A 20,877-nucleotide genomic window follows, 5' to 3' on the forward strand; every position below is an offset into this window, starting at 1 on the left:
CCTCTCCTTCAATGGCTAATGTGACTGGTGTCACGGCAGGTGTTAGCTCTGTGTCTGTGTAATCATAATGGCAATACAAAGTGTTTTATGGCAGACCTATTACAGAGGGGACTGTCACTGGACTCCCTGATCTGTCCAATACTGTCTGCCCAAATTGATCAAAACAACTCTCTCCTCTCTCTGCAGTTCAATTCAAACACAACCCCCCCCACACCCCTCCTTCTCTCTCTCTTTCATTTGCCTCCCATTGTGTTGGCGCTTTAATGCCTTAATCAGTCCTGTTTTTACAACATTTTGACATGTTTTCAGGCATTGTCAGTCAAAATGTGATTTGATTTGATTTGATTTATATAAATACACAGTGGAATGACTATGGTGCCAACACACAGCCAAGTACATCATAACAGGCTAAACAAGTCATATTACTATGGTTATGAGTAAAATACTCCATAAATAAATAGTAATCTAAGGTTCCTAAACAATTGCATCTCGTCCTGGTTTCTTAATCTCTTTCTGAAGACTGGTCCAATTGATTTATGGGCCATATCTTTTTATTACAAACCGGGCAGGTTGCAAGTCTTAAGTGGACGGTGTTTATGTGAAGGACAGTGAAAACATGTAATGTATCTGATACTGTAATCTCTGCAGGGGGATGTAAACTAGGATACAGCAGTGAGAGGGAAAAGTTGGAACCCCCCAGCTTACTTGTAGCCCTGTTTACATTCCTGGTTGAGAAGAAACAGAGTTCAACACACACACACACTCAGAGCTAAGCCCTCCATCTTATATTAAGAAAGGCCTCCAAGTCCCAGTGCCATTTGTTTTATTAAGAGCTATCTTATCAGTCTTAAAGGGCTGGCTAATTTCCTCTTGCTTCCTCAAGGGGATATGACCTCATGCTCACTGTGTGTTTCTGGAGCACAGTGTAGCACAGACCACACTCCACACACACACACACACACACACACACACACACACACACACACACACACACACACACACACACACAGAGGGCTGAGGAGCCATTTCTGCAGAGCCTCACACACTTGTATCTCCCTGCCTCCCTTTTCCACTCCAACTCTATGGGGAAATACTTCCTACAATGGGCCCAGGCTCTTGAAGTCATTGCCTAACACCCTAATGAGGAGTTTGTAGTGGCCCCTTCTAAGCACTAAGTCAACATGTAGGATTCAGTTGGTCAGAAAACAAATGACTCTGCATGTTGTGTGCATCCCAAATGTCACCTTATTCACTATATAGTGCACTACTTTTGACTAGAGCCCTACGTGCCTTCAGCAAAAGTAGTGCACGATATAGGGAATAGAGTGCCATTTGGGACACAGTTTATTGATAAGATTAATAATAATCACACAAATGTATTGTTTGCTCTTGTATACTCCATGACTTCCTCAACATCAACAATATAGCCCAGTGTGCATTCAACACTGAGACATAGTGACTTCTGATGCAATAATATGTGTCTGTTTGTCTTCTCTGAGCAGTCCACTTACATGCCTCTGGCAGCTCATGACCAATAATAGTTTTTTCGGCAGAGGTCAAATTCTGGACACTTCTATGACACTGTTATATTATTGGATCATGGCGTTTCAGTCCACAGTGACTTGCTGTTAAAACCTAGTCAAACAGGCCTTCATCTTGGCTCAGGAGTGGGTAAGGGAGGCAGCAGTAGTTTCTCTGTGTCTGCTTGTTTTTAGTGCGACTGTGATGTAGCAGCATTGGGCTGATGATGGGTGAAGGTCAGTAGACCTGGCTTCTCATACATCAACAGGACTGAGGGAAAGTCATCCATCATCAAACACAATGGGGGGATGAATTAAGGGGTGGTGGACCATTTTGTGTGTGTATGTGTGTGTGTGCCTGTGTGTGTGTGCGCTTCACTCCTGATATTGTGGTTGTCTGTGTTCATGTGCTATCTGTGACACAATCTCTCCCCTGCCTGCCTACATCACAGGGGACCAAATATAGGTCAAGCCCCAGACAGATGTATCAGTCATGTGGACTTTAAACTGCTTGTTTTGTCTCCCTCAGCCTGAAGAAGGGCTTTTTAAACACACCCAGTTGAAAGAGAGGACAAGTGCTGCTGTTTAAAGATAATCCACAGGTTTTAAACAGCCCAACAACGTTTTAAAACCTGCTAGTCATCAGAGATGTATCACATTCTCCAATAATGGAACCCATTTTACTGGGTTAATAGACCTTAGAGAAGACTGGCTGGGGTATGAGTGGTGAGTCATGACTTTCACTCTCTTTACTCCCCCCTCTCATCCTTCTCTGAATAGATTCCTCCCCCTGTCCTGGCCTGCCCTGGTACCCCTGTAGACAGCCTCTTTTCAGCCAGTCATTCTCTTCCTGAGCACTGTGTCCTATGCTGTCCTCCAGGCTTTCTGCACTCTCTACTCCTCTCTAGCTAATCTCTGTCAGGAGAGAGAGGGAGAGCATGAGAGAGACAGGGATAGAGGGGGAGTGGGGGAGAGAGAAAAGGACAAGAGCGAGGGAGAGACAGAAGGAGGGTGAGAGAGAGAGACACTTTACTCCAGAGTCTTAGTAAAGAGTGTGTATGTTTATGTGTCTGCGTATGTAGATAGAGAGAGAGAGAGAGAGAGAGAGAGAGAGAGAGAGAGAGAGAGAGAGAGAGAGAGAGAGAGAGAGAGAGAGAGAGAGAGAGAGAGAGGAAGAGAGAGTGAGAAAGAGGGGTCCTGGCACCATCACACAAGGGGAACAGGAGGAGAAAGAGGAGGGTTGACAAGTGAAGGTGATGATGATACTGGAAGGTTGAGGAGATAAGGAGTCCTTCCTCTCTGTCTGTTCACATCTCAATACCATACACACACACACACACACACACACAAACACAAACACACACACACACACACACACACACACAAGAGCAAGCCCCTCGGAGCAGATAGCAGAGGGCTATGAAGAGAAAGTTGTGTTCAGGACAGGCAGGTTTAGGCCTAGGCCCTGGAGTGTTTGCGTATAGATAGGGATAGAGGGGGAGTGGGGGAGAGAGAAAAGGACAAAAGCGAGGGAGAGACAGAAGGAGGGTGAGAGAGAGAGACACTTTACTCCAGAGTCTTAGTAAAGAGTGTGTATGTTTATGTGTCTGCGTATGTAGATAGATAGAGAGAGAGAGAGAGAGAGAGAGAGAGAGAGAGAGAGAGAGAGAGAGAGAGAGAGCTGAAAGATGAAAGATGATTGTTAGTGTTCCCTGTGTGGAGGTCTGGCCTTGCTCATCAGTCATGTGGGGAGGAGTGTAATGGAGGTGGACAGGAGAGATTATCACTGATCCCTCTCCTCCCTCTCCTCCCTCCTCTCCCCTCCTCTCTCAGCGCCTCTCTGTCAGCCAGCTCTGTGGCTCTACCTCTCCTCTTCTCCTCTCCTCCTCCCTCCTCTCCTCCTCTCTCAGCGCCTCTCTGACAGCCAGCTCTGTGGCTCTACCTCTCCTCTTCTCCTCTACTCCTCTCCTCCTCTCTCAGCGCCTCTCTGACAGCCAGCTCTGTGGCTCTACCTCTTCTATTGCTTTGCAGTACGGGACAAGAGAGAGAAAGAGAGAGGGAGAGAGAAAGAGAGAGGGAGAGAGGAAGCTTTTTTTTCACACACCTGTCTCTACTCCCCAACGGAATCCCATTACCTCGCTCACTTACTCTCTCTCTCTCTCTCGCCCTCTCTCTGTCTATCTCTCTCCCTCTCTCTGTCTCTTTCTCTCTCTCCCTCTTTGTACTCTCTCTCTCTTACCCTCCCTTTCATACATACACAATGTGATGCTGTTGCATACTGTATGCCCCCCTACTGTACTGCAGACAGAAGAGGACCTAGCTGCATTCTGTTTGCACACACACACACACACACACAAATGCACACACACACACACGCACTGAGCCCTTAGTGGGAGTGATGTGCTTGGAGAGGGATATGCTCAGAGCTGCAGGGCTGCAGCAGGACATCCTATGGACCACTCTACAGCCCTGTCACACTCTGAAACGTGACACCATCTCCCTAGGAAATACCTACCTCAACTGTCCTGTTCCTGAGACACTCTGATTGGATCAGAAAACAGGAAGTAGCAGTAGGACTGAGCAATCAATGATAGTGAGAGAGGGGACTCTCCCTCCACAGTCCAGGCATTCAAACTAGACACTCCAGACACTGCAGCTATTGTCCAGCCCTCTCACTGTCTGTGTGTTACTGTATCATAGTCCTGTGTTGTATGACACTGTCCTAATGACTAGGTCCTCAGGGAGAAGACAGCACAAACACAAAGCACACTCACATAGACACATTCAGTACCGTAGCCTGTCAGATGGACTGCTACAGGGGGGTGTTGGTGTTGAACTCTGAGAACACTGCTGCACTGCTGTTAGTGCTGGAGACTGGTGTTGTGACTGTCTGTCTGCCTGTCTGTCTGCCTGTCTGACTGTCTGAGGAGAATGTCTGGGCTTTTATGAGGGGGGCAGGAGGACAAGTAGTATGTGTGTCTAGCTATGAGGGAAAGGCAGGTGTAGCCTAGCTAGTATTAGTGTATTAGGGAATAGTGTTTAAGTGTACTGTAGTAGTGTACTGAAGTGGGAGACAGTGCTGGGACAGGGAAACTAGTGAGCATAGAACTGTTAGACACCTTCTCAGCAGGTGATTTCTATAGTCATGGAAATGCACACACACAACCAAAGGTGTGTTTTCCATCAGCAAAGATCAAAACACAGGTTCTCACGCCCTTTTGTAACTTTGTCTCCACAATGTCCCAGCCAAGAATAACAGAGAGAAACAGGAGTGGTGGGAGGTGTCAATTATGGTACAATATTACCATAAATCAAACAGTGAAACCCTATTCTAACATGGACAAACCGTAGAAAATCTATCTATCTCTATCTGTCAGACCAACAGACTCTCTGACCACAGCCAAGAGAGGGCTGTCTCCAGCCTCCACGCTCCAGCCCTATGGTTCTTTGCAGGCTGTGACTAGGGCTGTTTGCAGGCTTTGAGAGGGCTGAGGAGGGGGAGAGTCCAGCTGGCTTTGGCCTGGTTGATTAAATGGGCAGTCTGGCTCTTTCTGTTTCACTCACTCACTCACTCTCTCTCTCTCTCTCACTCTCTCTCTCTCTCTCTCTCTCTCTCTCTCTCTCTCTCTCTCTCTCTCTCTCTCTCTCTCTCTCTCTCTCTCTCTCTCTCTCTCTCTCTCTCTCTCTCTCTCTCTCTCTCTCAATTCAATTCAATTTCAATTTAAGGGCTTTATTGGCATGGGAAACGTATGTTAACATTGCCAAAGCAAGTGAAGTAGATAGTAAACAAAAGTGAAATAAACAATAAATATTAACAGTAAACTCTCTCTCTCTCTCTCTCTCTCTCTCTCTCTCTCTCTGCCTGCTGCCCTGCATGTTAAGGCTGGTCCTCTTGGCTCAGTGTCAGAGCAGGGTTCTCTGCTGGGACTCTCTCCACACTCCAACTGACTGCCAACTTATTTTTCAGCTAAAACACCACAGAAGAGCCCGAAAAGCAGGGACTAATCGATACCTGTCCACACTGACTTATCATCATGGCTTTAGCTCTCTGTCCTTACTTTAATTAGCCTATAGGGGCTGCCTGCCCAGTCCGTGACACACAGAGAGGACTTCTGTGTGTGTGTGTGTGTGTGTGTGTGTGTGTGTGTGTGTGTGTGTGTGTGTGTGTGTGTGTGTGTGTGTGTGTGTGTGTGTGTGTGTGTGTGTGTGTGTGCTTGGCCTTCCAGGTCTAAAAGGAGTCCTTGTGGCTTTAGAGTTGCCCAGGCTCGGTGCTGTTGGATCAGACTCAACATTGATCAACATTGATCCTGTAGTATTGTCTAAATGAATCTTTAGCCACGGTTTAGTGCTCTCTGTTGTGTATGAGCTGAATAGAGAAAGGAGGCAGGGAATGTATTATACTAGATTATTTATGTAGCCTAATACAGTGACATTGGTCTAAATCATATGTTTTTGAGAGAAGTAGAATACATTATGAACACAATATTGATGATGGTTTTGATCTTGGTGGTGTTCATCATTTCTATCAGCTACATAAGAGTGCATTCAGGTTAATAATACACTGTATTAATATCCCATTCCTTCAATTGGTCAGTGCTTATGATTTAAATTAGGCCTAGTCCCGAATGAGCCCTGGTCAAAACGTGGTGCACTAAATAGGGAATAGGCTGCCATTTGGGGCAGACACTTAGTGTCACGTTTCCTTTCTCCAGTTTCTAGCTAGAGAGACAGTGTTTCCAGTGATTGTTTTGCTAATCATCCATTCTGTGTCTGTCTGGTCCAGAGATGACCCATGACACACGCTAACGTCACCGACCCCATTACCACAGTAATATGGTCCTCCATCACGACACAGGCTTCTGACCTGTCCTTAGACTCCAAGATGGTGGATCAGCTGCACATGTTAATGAGGGTTAGTGTGTGTGTGTGTGTGTGTGTGTGTGTGTGTGTGTGTGTGTGTGTGTGTGTGTGTGTGTGCATGCATGTGTAATGAAGTGATTGAAATGAGTGGCCAGTGGTCTGTGTTGAGGGAGATGCTAATGATGTCTTTATGATGCCTGTGTAGTCTAATGTTGATCAAGCCTTTTCACTGGGTCCCTAACTGTCCCTGTCTGTGTGTCCTGAGGCTATGTCTAGCTGAGCTCAGTCCAGACAACACACACTAACAGAGTCTAGAAGCTATAATCTTTTACTTTTAGCACACACACACACACACACACACACACACACACACACACTCGTTCTTTCTTTCTTTCTCTCTTTCTTTCTTTCTTTCTTTCTTTCTTTCTTTCTTTCTTTCTTTCTTTCTTTCTTTCTTTCTTTCTTTCTTTCTTTCTTTCTTTCTCTCTCTCTCTCTCTCTCTCTCTCTCTCTCTCTCTCTCTCTCTCTCTCTCTCTCTCTCTCTCTCTCTCTCTCTCTCTCTCTCTCTCTCTCTCTCTCTCTTTCTCTCTCTCACACACACACACACACACACACACCCCTTACACCAAACACACTCACTCACAAATACACACACACCATACACCCTGAAGGTGTTTAATCAGCATGTTCATGTGCATCTGAGCTGTTTGGGTTGTGCACCTCAAGGACAGTCTCTACCTGCCCCCTCCCCACCTCCTCCTCCTCCCTCCTCCCTCGTCCTCCTCCCCTATCCTCCCATACCATCCCCTAGCAATCTGTACTATTGGAATTTCAACACGACTGCCACAATGTCTGGAGAGTGCGCGTGTGTGTGTGTGCATGCATGCATGTTTTGTCTAGTCCAGGTATCCTACTGCCATCCCCACACACAGCCCACAACAGACATAATACAGATGGAGTGTTAAGTCAAACAAGCATGCCACACACACACACACACACACACACACACACAGGCTTTTCTAGGGCACGCACAGCTGTCTCATACAGATACATCATCCTGTGAAGAAACCCTGGCGTGTCATTTGAAGGGAGATGAGCCCATTTCAATGTGTCTCAATGATTAGCTCTGCATGAAAATCTTTCACCCTCCCCATACAGACCCCGCCCTCCCCCATACAGACCCACCGGAGCTCTGTGAATATTATTCCCTCCTAGCGTAACTCATTTTACACTGCCACAGCCTTCCAACTTCAGAACCAGGGATAGAAGTTGTTAGGAATATATTTATGGTTTATATTTTTGGCACCTCAAATCAATCTCCATTCATTTGCATGGTGTGTGTCGTTTGTATATTGAACAAAAATATAAACGCAACATGTAAAGCGTTGGTCCCATGTTTCATGAGCTTAAATAAAAGATCCCAGAAATATTCCATAACCACAAAAAGCTTATTTATCTCAAATGTTTTGCACAAATTTGTTTACATCCTTGTCAGTGAGCATTTTTCCTTTGCCAAGTTAATCCATCCACCTGACAGCTGTGGCATATCAAGAAGCTGATTAAACAGCATGATCATTACACAGGCACACTGTCACGCCCTGGCTCTAGGGACTCTTTTATGTTGAGCCAGGGTGTGTAGTGTCTATGTGTTGTGTTCTATGTTCACGATCTAGTTTATGTGTTTCTATGTTGGCCGGGGTGGTTCTCAATCAGAGGCAACGTGAATCAGCTGTTGCTTGTTGTCTCTGATTGGGAACCATACTTAGGCAGCCTATTGTGCAATTGTCTTTTGTGGGATCTTGTTCCGTGTAGGTTTGTTTGTATGACCGAGGACTTCACGTTTCGTTTTGTTGTTTTGTTAGTTGTGTAAAGTACTCTAATAAAATATGTACGCATATCACGCTGCGCCTTGGTCCACTCTCTTTGACGATCGTGACACACACCTTGTGCTGGAGACAATAAAATGCCACTAAAATGTGCAGTTTTGTCACATAACACAATGCCACAGATGTCTCAAGTTTTGAGCGAGTGTGCAATTGGAATGCTGACTGCAGGAATATCCACCAGAGCTGTTGCCAGAGAATGTAATGTTCATTTCTCTACCATAAGCTGCCTCCAACGTCGTTTTAGAGAATTTGGCAGTACGTCCAACGGCTTCACAACCGCAGACCACGTGTAACCATGCCAGCCCAGGACCTCCACATTCGGCTTCTTCACCTGCGGGATCGTCTGAGACCAGCCACTCGGACAGCTGATGACACTGAGGAGTATTTCTGTCAGTAATAAAGCCCTTTTGTGGTGAAAAACTCATTCTAATTTGCTGATTTCCTCCCAGGCCCACCCATGGCTGCGCCCCTGCTCAGTCATGTGAAATCCATATATTAGGGCCTAATCAATTGACTGATTTCCTTTTATGAACTATAAGTCAGTAAAATCGTTTAAATTGTTGCATGTTGCATTCATAGTTTTGTTGAGTATAAATGGGGGGCTGGGCTGTGGGCAGAGGAGAGAGAGAGAGAGAGAGAGAGAGAGAGAGAGAGAGAGAGAGAGAGAGAGAGAGAGAGAGAGAGAGAGAGAGAGAGAGAGAGAGAGAGAGAGAGAGAGAGAGAGAGAGAGAGAGAGAGAGAGAGAGAGAGAGAGAGAGAGAGAGAGAGAGAGAGAGAGAGAGAGAGAGAGAGAGAGAGAGAGCGAGAGAGAGAGAGCCCATACTATAATGAAGACAGCTTCAATCATCAATCATTTCCAGACCCAGGGATATGTACTAGTCTGTGGCGACCTAAATGCCAGAACTGGACAAGAACCTGACACCCTCAGCACACAGGGGGACAAACACCTACCTGGAGGTGACAGCATTCCCTCCCCTATATGCCCCCCTAGGCACAATTACGACAACATAATCAACAAAAACGGGTCACAACTCCTGCAGCTCTGTCGCACGCTGGGTATGTACATAATCAATGGTAGGCTTCGAGGTGACTCCTATGGTAGGTACACCTATAGCTCATCTCTTGGCAGTAGTACTGTAGACTACTTTATCACTGACCTCAACCCAGAGTCTCTCAGAGCGTTCACAGTCAGCCCACTGACACCCCTATCAGACCACAGCAAAATCACAGTCTACTTGAACAGAGCAATACTCAATCATGAGGCATCAAAGCCAAAGGAACTGAATAATATTAAGAAATGCTATAGATGGAAGCACAGTAGTGTCGAAACCTACCAAAAAACAATTAGGCAACAACAAATTCAATCCCTTTTAGACAATTTCCTGGACAAAACGTTCCACTGTAATAGTGAAGGTGTAAACTTGGCAGTAGAAAACCTAAACAGTATATTTGATCTCTCAGCTTCCCTATCAAATCTAAAAATCTCTAACAGAAAATCGAAGAAAAGTAACAACAGTGACAAATGGTTTGATGAAGAATGAAAAACCTAAGAAAGAAATTGAGAAACCTATCCAACCAAAAACATAGAGACCCAGAAAACCTGAGCCTACGCCTTCACTATGGTGAATCACTAAAACAATACAGAAATACACTACGGAAAAAGAAGGAACAGCATGTCAGAAATCAGCTCAATGTAATTGAAGAATCCATAGACTCTAACCACTTCTGGGAAAATTGGAAAACAAACAACAACACAGAGATGTATGGGTAAACCACTTCGCCAATCTTTTTGGCCCTATAACAAAGAACAAACAGCAAGAAAATGATCAAATGCAAATCTTAGAATCAACTATTAAAGACTACCAGAACCCACTGGATTCTCCAATTACATTGAATGAACTACAGGACAAAATACAAACCCTCCAACCCAAAAAGGCCTGTGGTGTTGATGGTATCCTCAATTAAATTATAAAATATACAGATCACAAATTCCAATTAGCTATACTTAAACTCTTTAACATCATCCTTAGCTCTGGCATATTCCCCAATATTTGGAACCAAGGACCCCAATCCACAAAAGTGGAGACAGATTTGACCCCAATAACTACCGTGGGATATGCGTCGACAGCAACCTTGAGAAAATCCTCTGCATTATCATTAACAGCAGACTAGTTCATTTCCTCAGTGAAAAGAATGTACTGAGCAAATGTCAAATTGGCTTTTTACCAAATTACCGTACGACAGACCACGTATTCACCCTGCACACCCTAATTGACAAACAAACAAACCAAAACAAAGGCAAAGTCTTGTTGATTTCAAAAAAGCTTTTGACTCAATTTGGCATGAGGGTCTGCTATACAAATTGATGGAAAGTGGTGTTGGGGGAAAAACATACAACATTTTAAAATCCATGTACACAAACAACAAGTGTGCGGTTAAAATTGGCAAAAAACACCTGGGCCCTGACAGTAAATCTCAGTAAGACAAAAATAATGGTGTTCCAAAAAGGTCCAGTTGCCAGGACCACAAATACAAATTCCATCTAGACACCATTGCCCTAGAGCACACAAAAAACTATACATACCTCGGCCTAAACATCAGCGCCACAGGTAACTTCCACAAAGCTGTGAACGATTTGAGAGACAAGGCAAGAAGGGCCTTCTATGCCATCAAAAGGAACATAACATTTGACATACCAATTAGGATCTGGCTAAAAATACTTGAATCAGTTATAGAACCCATTGCGCTTTATGGTTGTGAGGTCTGGGGTCCACTCACCAACCAAGAATTCACAAAATGGGACAAACACCAAATTGAGACTCTGCATGCAGAATTCTGCTAAAATATCCTCCGTGTACAACGAAAAACACCAAATAATGCATGCAGAGCAGAATTAGGCCGATACCCGCTAATTATCAAAATCCAGAAAAGAGCCATTCAATTCTATAACCACTTAAAAGGAAGCGATTCCCAAACCTTCCATAACAAAGCCATCACCTACAGAGAGATGAACTTGGAGAAGAGTCCCCTAAGTAAGCTGGTCCTGGGGCTCTGTTCACAAACACAAACAGACCCCACAGAGCCCCAGGACAACAACAACAATACAATTAGACCCAACCAAATCATGAGAAAACAAAAAAAGAATTACTTGACACATTGGAAAGAATTAACAAAAAAACTGAGCAAACTAGAATGCTAAACAGAGAGTACACAGTGGCAGAATACCTGACCACTGTGACTGACCCAAACTTAAGGAAAGCTTTGACTATGTACAGACTCAGTGAGCCTTGCTATTGAGAAAGGCCGCCGTAGGCAGACCTGGCTCTCAAGAGAAGACAGGCTATGTGCACACTGCCCACAAAATTAGGTGGAAACTGAGCTGCACTTCCTAACCTGCGAAATGTGTGACCATATTAGAGACACATATTTCCCTCAGATTACAGCGATCCACAAAGAATTCGAAAACAAACCACATTTTTATAAACTACCTTATCTCCTGGGTGAAAAACCACAGTGTGCCATCACAGCATTAACATTTGTGACCTGTTGCCACAAGAAAAGGGAAACCAGTGAAGAACAAACACCATTGTAAATACAATCCATATTTATGTTTATTTATTTTCCCATTTGTACTTTAACTGTTTGCACATTGTTACAAATCAAATCAAATCAAATCAAATCAAATTGTATTGGTCACATGTTTTGTTTTTGTTTTTGGTCATTTGGCAGACGCTCTTATCCAGAGCGATTTACAGGAGCAATTAGGGTTAAGTGCCTTGCTCAAGGGCACATCGACAGATATTTCACCTAGTCGGCTCGGGCACATGCGCCGAATACAACAGGTGCAGACATTACAGTGAAATGCTTACTTACAGTCCTTAACCAACAGTGCATTTATTTTAAACAAAAAAGTAAAAAATAAAACAACAACAAAAAAAAGTGTTGAGAAAAAAAAGAGCAGAAGTAAAATAAAGTGACAGTAGGGAGGCTATATATACAGGGGGTTACCGTTGCAGAGTCAATGTGCGGGGGCACCGGCTAGTTGAGGTAGTTGAGGTAATATGTACATGTGGGTAGAGTTAAAGTGACTATGCATAAATACTTAACAGAGTAGCAGCAGCGTAAAAAGGATGGGGTGGGGGGGGCAGTGCAAATAGTCCGGGTAGCCATGATTAGCTGTTCAGGAGTCTTATGGCTTGGGGGTAGAAGCTGTTGAGAAGTCTTTTGGACCTAGACTTGGCACTCGGTACCGCTTGCCGTGCGGTAGCAGAGAGAACAGTCTATGACTAGGGTGGCTGGAGTCTTTGACAATTTTGAGGGCCTTCCTCTGACACCGCCTGGTATAGAGGTCCTGGATGGCAGGAAGCTTTGCCCCAGTGATGTACTGGGCCGTACGCACTACCCTCTGTAGTGCCTTGCAGTCGGAGGCCAAGCAGTTGCCATACCAGGCGGTGATGCAACCAGTCAGAATGCTCTCGATGGTGCAGCTGTAGAATTTTTTGAGGATCTGAGGACCCATGCCAAATCTTTTAGTCTCCTGAGGGGAATAGGCTTTGTCGTGCCCTCTTCACGACTGTCTTGGTGTGTTTGGACCATGATAGTTCGTTGGTGATGTGGACACCAAGGAACTTGAAGCTCTCAACCTGTTCCACTACAGCCCCGTCGATGAGAATGGGGGCGTGCTCAGTCCTCTTTTTTTCCTGTAGTCCACAATCATCTCCTTTGTCTTGGTCACGTTGAGGGAGAGGTTGTTGTCCTGGCACCACACGGCCAGATCTCTGACCTCCTCCCTATAGGCTGTCTCATCGTTGTCGGTGATCAGGCCTACCACTGTTGTGTCGTCGGCAAACTTAATGATGGTGTTGGAGTCGTGCCTGGCCATGCAGTCATGGGTGAACAGAGAGTACAGGAGGGGACTGAGCACGCACCCCTGAGGGGCCCCCGTGTTGAGGATCAGTGTGGCAGATGTGTTGTTACCTACCCTTACCACCTGGGGGCGGCCCGTCAGGAAGTCCAGGATCCAGTTGCAGAGGGAGGTGTTTAGTCCCAGGATCCTTAGCTTAGTGATGAGCTTAGAGGGCACTATGGTGTTGAATGCTGAGCTGTAGTCAATGAATAGCATTCTCACGTAGGTGTTCCTCTTGTCCAGGTGGGAAAGGGCAGTGTGGAGTGCAATAGAGATTGCATCATCTGTGGATCTGTTGGGGCGGTATGCAAATTGGAGTGGGTCTAGGGTTTCTGGGATAATGCTGTTGATGTGAGCCATGACCAGCCTTTCAAAGCACTTCATGGCTACAGACGTCAGTGCTACGGGTCGGTAGTCATTTAGGCAGGTTATCTTAGAGTCCTTGGGCACGGGGACTATGGTGGTCTGCTTGAAACATGTTGGTATTACAGACTCAGTCAGGGACATGTTGAAAATGTCAGTGAAGACACTTGCCAGTTGGTCAGCACATGCTCGGAGTACACGTCCTGGTAATCCGTCTGGCCCTGCGGCCTTGTGAATGTTGACCTGCTTAAAAGTCTTACTCACATCGGCTACGGAGAGCGTGATCACATAGTCATCCCGGAACAGCTGGTGCTCTCATGCATGCTTCAGTGTTGCTTGCCTCGAGCGAGCATAGAAGTGGTTTAGCTCGTCTGGTAGGCTTGTGTCACTGGGCAGCTCGCGGCTGTGCTTCCCTTTGTAGTCTGTAATAGTTTTCAAGCCCTGCCACATCCGACGAGCGTCAGAGCCAGTGTAGTACGATTCAATCTTAGACCTGTATTGACTCTTTTGTCTGTTTGATGGTTCGTCTGAGGTCATAGCGGGATTTCTTATAAGCGTCCGGGTTAGAGTCCCGTTCCTTGAAGGCGGCAGCTCTACCCTTTAGCTCAGTGCGGATGTTTCCTGTAATCCATGGCTTCTGGTTGGGGTATGTACGTACGGTCACTGTGGGGACGACATCATCGATGCACTTATTGATGAAGCCAGTGACTGATGTGGTGTACTCCTCAATGCTGTCTGAAGAATCCCGGAACATGTTCCAGTCTGTGCTAGCAAAACAGTCCTGTAGCTTAGCATCTGCGTCATCTGACCACTTTTGAAATGTCTTTATTATTTTGGAACTTCTGAGTGTAATGTTTACTGTTAATATTTATTGTTTATTTCACTTTTGTTTACTATCTACTTCACTTGCTTTGGCAATGTTAACATATGTTTCCCATGCCAATAAAGCCCTTAAATTGAAATTGAATTGAATTGAATTGAGAGAGAGAGAGAGAGAGAGAGAGAGAGAGAGAGAGAGAGAGAGAGAGAGAGAGAGAGAGAGAGAGAGAGAGAGAGAGAGAGAGAGAGAGAGAGAGAGAGAGAGAGAGAGAGGCACTCTATGTTATCATAAAAGTGAGGAGGCCAGATTGAGGAGGAAACAGGTGAAGGAAAGAGGGCTTACCCTGCACACTCCCCCCTCCCACTCATTCTACAGAGGTCTTGACCTGGGTTGGGTCGGAGTGGAAGGTGTCAGAGGTCATGTTGAGATATTGTCTGATACCCTGCTGGTGCTTTGGTCTGATCACTCCCTGGTACTGCAAATGTTATTTGTCACATGCTTCGTAAACAACAGGTGTAGACTAACAGTGAAATGCTTAGTTACGGGCCCTTCCCTTCAATGCAGAGAGAAAAACATTGAAATAATAGAAAAATAATAACACAAGGAAAAATACACAATGAGTAACTATAACTTGGCTATATACACGGGGTACCAGTACCAACTAGCTCTCACAGTCTCATGTTAGAATTAGACATTCATTCATGTTTCTTAAACGTCAAATTTAAAAGTTTTTCCAAATGTCAAATTTCAATGTGTTTGTTTACTTCACTGTATCATTCCAAGGTTAAGTTTAGGCATTAACTCTGAATTGTTAAGGTTAGGGTTAAGGTTTGGGATAAGCTTAAAACAAAAATATCAGAAATGACTTTCTATTGCTGTATTTGAACATGCAACCTTTGGAACCATAGGCAGATGCTTACACCTATCCATCATCCCTGTCCACAACGTCCTAGCAAAACTGAAACCTACTTGAAGGTAACAGCGATCACTGTTGCCTCTAGTGGCCGGTTTCCATGTCATCTCCCGACGTCCTCAGACATGGATGGACGTCAAATACTGACTTGTATCACAGGTGACCTGCCTGACCAGAAGCAAGTCTTTGTTGCAGGGGTAAGAGGTAATTGAGGTAGATGTGTACATATAGGTAGGGATAAAATGACTAGGTAACAGGATAGATAATAAACTGTAACAGCAGCGTATGTGATGAGTCAAAATAGTTATTGCAAAAAGGGTCAATCCAGATAGGTATTGGTTAACTATTTAGCTAACTATTTAGCAGTCTTATGGCTTGGGGATAGAAGCTGTTCAGGGTCCTGCTGGTTCCATACTTGGTGCATCGGTACTGCTTGCTGTGCATTAGCAGAGAACAGTCTATGACTTGGGTGGCTGGAGTCTTTGACAATTTATAGGGCCTTTCTCTGATACCTCCTGGTATAGAGGTCCTGGATGGCAGGGAGCTTGGAAGTACTGGGCCGTACGCACTACCCTCTGTAGCGCCTTGCAGCCAAGCAGTTGCCATACCAAGCGGTGATGCAGCCAGTCAAGATGCTGTCAATGGTGCAGCTATAGAACTTTTTGAGGAACTCATAGCGCTTTGTACTGTTCACACTACTACAGTGGATACAATGTAAACAAACGTTATGCCTTCAAATCCCATCTCAAATAAGATTCCTTTTCAGTTACCTTCTGGCAAAAATGCTACCAACAAAGGTAGGTGCCTTTTTAAGCCAATAGGCTGCAGGCAGCTGCCTTTGGATTGGGATACAGCCATGGTGTATGCTGTTGCTGCATATATGCTTATGATATACAGGTAACTGCCAAAATAATGGCCTGCCCAGCATTTTTATACATGACCCTAAGCATGATGGGATGTTAATTGCTTAATTAACTCAGGAACCACACCTGTGTGGAAGCACCTGCATTCAATATACTTTGTATCCCTTATTTACTCAGGTGTTTCTATCATTTTGGCAGTTAACTGTACATACAATGTGTATGTGCGGTTGTGTGTGTGTGTGTGTGTGTGTGTGTGTGTGTGTGGTGCTGTGCATGGTGTGTTTTGTCCCTCCCTCTATCTGTCAAGGTCACTGAGAGGATGTCATAAATCCAGTCTAAAGCACTGACCATCCCAGCCTCAGCTCTGAGCAGCCTGCTGCACACACCCACCGCTCCAATGTTATGTACACCAGAAACGCTGATGCTTAGCTCTGTTTACCATGCATGTACACACACACACGTGCACACACACATATAAACACACAGCGCCCAATTTTTCTCACACACACACACTCACGCCTCTCTCACATGCACACACACAATCAATACACCCAGCCTCCTAAACTATGTTATTCAGAAATGTTCAACCCAGGGTAGAGAGAGACACACACACACACACAGCTGGTCTCCGGAGCTATGCAGCCCTGGTCTATTCCTGTAGCAGTGGAAACAGAGTCCAGGCTAAGCTGAACACATACACACCACAGCAGCTGCCCCGTCACTGATCTCCTATTGGATGGAGTCTAGATCCCAACTAGCAGCTCCAGCAGGCAGGGGCTTAAAGGTTACATCACACACAGCTCTTGTCATGCCTGATGGCACCAATAAAGCACACACACACACTGAGAGTCTCTAACGGTCAGCGATGGATTTAGATTAAACTCCATTTAAGAGCAAATGCTCTCTCTCATGCTCTCATATCAATGTCCCTATAGTGAAATGAAAACAATTTGATCACCTTGGAATCAGATCAGAGAGAACACTGTATTGTAAAATAAGAGATCATGAAGTACTGTAGCTTCTGGTTGCATCGCAAACAGCACCCTATTCCCTCTATAGTGCACTACTTTTGACGAGGGCCCATATACTGTAGAGCAAGCACTATATAGGGAATATACTGTAAATAGTGCACTGCACGTACTCTTGCTTGCACACACATACACATGCGTGCACGCATACTCTCTCTCTCTCTCTCTCTCTCTCTCTCTCTCTCTCTCTCTCTCTCTCTCTCTCTCTCTCTCTCTCTCTCCCTCTCTCTCTCTTTCAATTCAATTCAATTTGCTCTATTGGCATGACGTAACAATGTACATATTGCCAAAGCTTACTTTTGAGATTTACAATATTAACATAATTAAAATAATAATAATCAATATTGTCAACGGGACAACAGTAACAACAATAATCAAGGGTCAAAATAACTATACATTGAACAATAACAATAACAATAAGCATAGAGGACATGTGCAGGTTGGTTGGTCTGTCAGACACTGTCCCTCATCTTATGGTAGGCAGCAATGTAGTGCGCTGCCAACCCACAGCTCTCTGCGTCTTCCCCCAACAGGACGAGTAGCCTATTCTCATCAGAGAGGTCTTTGAAACCTTGAATAAGCGTTTGAAATTTGGGGAAATTAAACTCTCTAATTGTTTTATATTTTTGACATTTTGTCAGGAAATGCAGCTCTGTCTCGGGTTCTGCTGTGGTGCAGTGGTTGTAGGGGAGCCAGGTTTTCCTGTGTCTATGTTAGATTCATTTGTATTTAAGAATAATGACTAAAGGATTTCACCCCAAATACAGTATACATGTGTGAACGGTGTTAGTTATAATGTAGTGGCAACCCACTAACAGAGGGGGACGGGACTAAACATTCCAGGGTGAAGGGGACTGAGAAAACGGGTTACAAAAAGCCTCCTAAAGGTGGGCGGAGCAAAGTGCCTTTGTGTGTCAAGGGGTATAAAACAGGAGTGTATGGCTTTTGGCGCCAGAGCTCTCCATGAATAAAAATACAGATCATTCTTGCTGGTTGTGGACCTTGAATCATTTATGATTAAAACCAGAGCCTTACAACCTCTGGTAATGATTCAAGCTTAAGTTGAATTAGAGATAGAAATTCTCGTAACAGTCTAACCTTCTCAATGGCAAGGCTGTGCTCACTGATCCTGTGCTTTGTCAAGGTTTTTCTAAAGTTTTGATCTGTAACCATGGTCAAATAGTTAGCCACGGTGTACTGTCGATTTAGGGCCGGATAGCACTGCATTTTACGTTGTGCTTGTGCTTGTGTTTCCTAAAAAGTAATGTAGTTTTGTTTTGACTGTGTTGTAATTTGGTTTATTCTGATTGATTAGATGTTCTGGTCCTGAGGCTTCAGTGTGTTAGTATAATAGGTTTGTGAACTCAGCCCCAGGACCAGCTGGATGAGGGGACTCTTTTCTTTGCTCAGCTCTTGGCATTGCAGGGCTTAGTAATGATATGAGAGAGGGTCACTGTATTTGAGATGTTTCCAAAACTTAATTGCTATTTTTTGAGTTTTTATTATTAGTGGATATTGTCCTAATTCTGCCCTGCATGCATTGTTTTCATTTAATTAGTTGTTTTAGTTTTATTTATTTAAACGTTTTTTTTTAGGGGGTAGATCAGCTTTAATATTGCAGATAGATTGTAACTTCCATCAACATAATTGTCTGCATCACTTCCAATCCCCCATATGTTTTTTCCCCCGCAAATATACAGTATATATATATATATATATATATATATATACAGTGAGGGAAAAAAGTATTTGATCCCCTGCTGATTTTGTACGTTTGCCCACTGACAAAGAAATGATCAGTCTATAATTTTAATGGTAGGTTTATTTGAACAGTGAGAGACAGAATAACAACAAAAATTCCAGAAAAATGCATGTAAAAAATGTTATAAATTGATTTGCATTTTTATGAAGGAAATAAGTATTTGACCCCCTCTCAATCAGAAAGATTTCTGGCTCCCAGGTGTCTTTTATACAGGTAACGAGCTGAGATTAGGAGCACACTCTTAAAGGGAGTGCTCCTAATCTCAGTTTGTTACCTGTATAAAAGACACCTGTCCACAGAAGCAATCAATCAATCAGATTCCAAACTCTCCACCATGGCCAAGACCAAAGAGCTCTCCAAGAATGTCAGGGACAAGATTGTAGACCTACACAAGGCTGGAATGGGCTACAAGACCATCGCCAAGCAGCTTGGTGAGAAGGTGACAACAGTTGGTGCGATTATTCGCAAATGGAAGAAACACAAAAGAACGGTCAATCTCCCTCGGCCTGGGGCTCCATGCAAGATCTCACCTCGTGGAGTTGCAATGATCATGAGAACGGTGAGGAATCAGCCCAGAACTACACGGGAGGATCTTGTCAATGACCTCAAGGCAGCTGGGACCATAGTCACCAAGAAAACAATTGGTAACACACTACGCCGTGAAAGACTGAAATCCTGCAGCGCCCGCAAGGTCCCCCTGCTCAAGAAAGCACGTATACAGGCCCGTCTGAAGTTTGCCAATGAACATCTGAATGATTCAGAGGAGAACTGCGTGAAAGTGTTGTGGTCAGATGAGACCAAAATCGAGCTCTTTGGCATCAACTCAACTCGTCGTGTTTGGAGGAGGAAGAATGCTGACTATGACCCCAAGAACACCATCCCCACCGTCAAACATGGAGGTGGAAACATTATGCTTTGGGGGTGTTTTTCTGCTAAGGGGACAGGACAACTTCACCGCATCAAAGGGACGATGGACGGGGCCATGTACCGTCAAATCTTGGGTGAGAACCTCCTTCCTTCAGCCAGGGCATTGAAAATGGGTCGTGGATGGGTATTCCAGCATGACAATGACCCAAAACACACGGCCAAGGCAACAAAGGAGTGGCTCAAGAAGAAGCACATTAAGGTCCTGGAGTGGCCTAGCCAGTCTCCAGACCTTAATCCCATAGAAAATCTGTGGAGGGAGCTGAAGGTTCGAGTTGCCAAACGTCAGGCTCAAAACCTTAATGACTTGGAGAAGATCTGCAAAGAGGAGTGGGACAAAATCCCTCCTGAGATGTGTGCAAACCTGGTGGCCAACTACAAGAAACGTCTGACCTCTGTGATTGCCAACAAGGGTTTTGCCACCAAGTACTAAGTCATGTTTTGCAGATGGGTCAAATACTCATTTCCCTCATTAAAATGCAAATCAATTTATAACATTTTTGACATGCGTTTTTCTGGATTTTTTTGTTGTTATTCTGTCTCTCACTGTTCAAATAAACCTACCATTAAAATTATAGACTGATCATGTCACGCCCTGGCTCTGGGGACGCTTGTATGTTGAGCCAGGGTGTGAGTGTTCTTTGTTTATTCTAGTTCATGTATATCTATGTTGGCCAGAGTGGTTCTCAATCAGAGGCAACGAGTGTCAGCTGTTGCTGGTTGTCTCTGATTGGGAACCATATTTAGACAGGCTGTTTTCCCACAGTGTTTGTGGGATCTTGTTCCTGTGTAGGTTTGTGTTTTGCACCTTTGGACGTCACGTATTGATTTATTGTTTTGTTCGTGTAATCATTTAATAAATAAGTATGTTCACCTTGGTCCTCCTCCTTCAGCGAACGTGACAGATCATGTCTTTGTCAGTGGGCAAACGTACAAAATCAGCAGGGGATCAAACACTTAATTCCCTCACTGTACTATATACATTTTATGGACACAGTCAATTTTACAATAATTCTATTTTGTTTGTTTTTA

At 44.5% G+C, this 20,877-nt stretch overlaps 1 protein-coding gene across 1 annotated transcript in view; it reads left to right on the forward strand.

Moving 5' to 3' along the window:
* Positions 1-20,877, forward strand: part of LOC121586019 (E3 ubiquitin-protein ligase znrf2-like) — a 95,764-nt gene that overhangs the window by 64,738 nt on the left and 10,149 nt on the right. The gene's annotated exons all lie outside the window — the stretch shown is intronic.

This window comes from Coregonus clupeaformis, chromosome 17 (assembly GCF_020615455.1).
Source record: "Coregonus clupeaformis isolate EN_2021a chromosome 17, ASM2061545v1, whole genome shotgun sequence".
Taxonomy (NCBI): domain Eukaryota; kingdom Metazoa; phylum Chordata; class Actinopteri; order Salmoniformes; family Salmonidae; genus Coregonus; species Coregonus clupeaformis.